The sequence below is a fragment of the Acomys russatus genome, chromosome 3, assembly GCF_903995435.1.
Source record: "Acomys russatus chromosome 3, mAcoRus1.1, whole genome shotgun sequence".
NCBI classification, from domain to species: domain Eukaryota; kingdom Metazoa; phylum Chordata; class Mammalia; order Rodentia; family Muridae; genus Acomys; species Acomys russatus.
The window spans coordinates 27,642,872-27,645,773 of NC_067139.1; the positions used below are offsets into that span (position 1 = coordinate 27,642,872).

Here is a 2,902-nt window from a genome sequence, read left to right on the forward strand (position 1 = left end):
CAACAACCATGTAGCTGTGCAGCTCAGAGCTCCCTAGACCCTTCATGGACGAGACCTCCCCAGAGACACTGTATCCAGGGGGCAGACTAATTGTAAATGGTGATTTCTTACAAAGGAGAGAAAATATAGGGCTTGGGGAGATAGCTCAGTTGGTAGAGTGCTTACCCATGTCCAAGGTCCACATTAAAATATAACAAAATGGCTAAACTTGATGGCACCTGCCTTTAATCCAGCATTCAGGAGGCAGAGACAGGTACAATCTCTGTGAGTTCAAGGCCAGCACAGTCTAAGAAAGGAGTTTCACAACAGCCAGATACATCATGAGACCTTGTCTCAAAACAAAATAACTCAAAAGAACAGGCACAATGGTGCATGCCTGTAAGGCTTGGGCCACTTGGCAAGTTCCAGGCTAGTCTCAAGAAACACATGGATGGCATCTGAGGAATAACACCCAAGGTTTTCCCGGGTCTCCAAAGTACACCTTCACACACACAGACACGCACAAAGAGAGAGGAGAGGGCGGGGTAACGACAAGGAGGAGGAAACAGTTTAAACAGAGACTTCTGGGCCAGGAGGCTGAGGCAGGAGGATCAAGAATTTAAGGCCAGCTTTAACTACATAGGAAGTTACAGGTCCACTTGAGCTGTGTAGCAAGACCCTATATAAAATAACAGACCCTATGAAGAGAAGAAAAACGTGTCACCATGGGGGTGGGGCGGTGCCCTGAGTAGCCTCTTGACCTGTTCCCTCCCATTCTGATAATCTTGCTAGATCCCTGTGACACTGACTTTGGAGTTGGCTCTGTGTCCTGTCATGTCTAATGAAAACCTTGTCAAGCCAAGAGTGAGGCTCCCAGTGGCTTCTCCTTTTACAATGCTTGTTCCTGGAGGCCTGGGCCACAAGGAAAGAGGAAGGCCATGCAGTTCGGCTTGTACCTAAGCCAGTCCAATCAGTCAAAATGAATCTCAGAATGGCCGCTGAAGACATAAATGCTACTTCCTGTTCTGGAAGCTGGCTTGCAAATGAAAACAGCCTAACCAACAGGAAGTACTCAGCAAAAGCGAATCACAGAGGAAAGGAACTTGAACCCAGACCAAATGCTCCTGAAACCAGAATGTGCCTTGAACTTTCTCAGCGCTATTATCAGCAACTTGCCTTTAGTGTTTATATCAGTTTAAGGCTGGAGATGCCACTTACAACCCAGAGCATTACTCAACAGTGGTTACCTAGTCATTTCTTCTGCACTCCTCCCTCTCTCTCTCTCTCCCTCTCTCTCTCTCTCTCTCTCTCTCTCTCTCTCTCTCTCTCTCTCTCCCTCCCTCCCTCCCTCCCTCTCCCGCCCCCCATTCACCTCACCCAAGTTAAGAGGATGTATAGAGCAACCAGTGAGCAGCAGCATCACCTGGGCTTTGGGAACTAGTGGGTAAGACACTATCCCTCTCTTGCAGTCAACCCAGATGCCAGGGTCACATGCAACTCTACTTTCAACTTGGTGAACAAATTGGTCTATGAAGGGAACCCACTTTGAGAGATGGGAAGTCCTTTTCCATGCTGCTCACGTTATTCTTGATTCCCAGCAAAGGGAAGCTTACACAATGCCCGGAGCCCTTGCTGTCCTGCAGATGAAGGAGGAGGATGTCCTCACATTCCTTGCCGCAGGAACCCACTTAGGTGGCACCAACCTTGACTTTCAGATGGAGTAGTAATTCTACAAAAGGCTGAATGATGGTGTCTATGTCATAAATCTGAAGAGGACCTGGGAGAAGCTGTCGCTTGCAGCTCCGGCTATTGTTGCCATCGAGAACCCTGCTGACGTCAGCGGCATCTCCTCCAGGAACACTGGCCAGCGAGCTGTGCTGAAGTTTGCTGCTGCCACTCACTGGAGCCACTCCCGCTGTTGGCTGCTTCACATCTGGGACCTTGACCAACCAGATCCAAGCAGACTTCAGGGAGCCATGGCTTCTAGTGGTGACTGACCCCAGGGCTGACCACCAGCCCCTCACAGAGGCCTCTTATGTCAACCTGCCCACCATCGCTCTGTGCAACACGGATTCTCCTCTGCGCTATGTTGACATTGCCATCCCAAGCAACAACAAAGGAGTTCACTCAGTGGGTCTGATGTGGTGGATGCTGGCCCGGGAAGTACTCCACATGCATGGCACTATCTCCCGTGAGCACCCATGGGAGGTTATGCCTGATCTTTACTTCTCCAGAGACCCAGAGGAGATTGAGAAGGAGGAGCAGGCTGCTGCTGAGAAGGCCATGACCAAGGAGGAATTCCAGGGCAGATGGACTGTACCAGCTCCTGAGTTCACTGCTGCTCAGCCAGAGGCGGCAGACTGGTCTGAGGGTGTTCAGGTGCCCTCCGTGCCCATCCAGCATCCCTATTGAGGACTGGAGTGCCCAGCCAGCCAGTGAGGACTGGTCAGCAGCTCTCACAGCACAGGCCACTGAGTGGGTTGGAACCACCACTGAGTGGTCCTGAGCTGCTCTGCTGACACCTGGGCAAAGGGGGAAATGGAAGGAAAATTAGAAAAATGGAAGGAAAAAAGTTCCTAAAAGTTGTCTATGAAAAGAGAGAGAGAGAGAGAGAGAGAGAGAGAGAGAGAGAGAGAGAGAGAGAGAGAGAGAGATGGAAGCCCTGTAATATTCCTCACCCTGGTTCCTGTACAACCCTTTTAATTGGCGTGTGTGCCCTGGATGTCCTTGCATGAGGTGTATCATTTTCTCTTCTCTGACTGGGAGTCCTGGTCCTCCCTTTCTAACCTAAAGCTTCCATGTGAACATCTTGACAGCAAAGGAAGTGGATAGGACTTTCTCCAGGGTTCCCCTTGGCTCTCTTCTGTGCTTCAAGGTCTCCGATCTGCTGTGGGCCTGCTATAGTCTGAGCATTTGAACCCAA

At 50.4% G+C, this 2,902-nt stretch overlaps 1 pseudogene; it reads left to right on the plus strand.

Moving 5' to 3' along the window:
• The first annotated feature begins 1,595 nt into the window (after window positions 1–1,595).
• LOC127187013 (40S ribosomal protein SA-like) lies at window positions 1,596–2,485 on the plus strand (annotated as a pseudogene).
• Window positions 2,486–2,902: the final 417 nt, after the last annotated feature.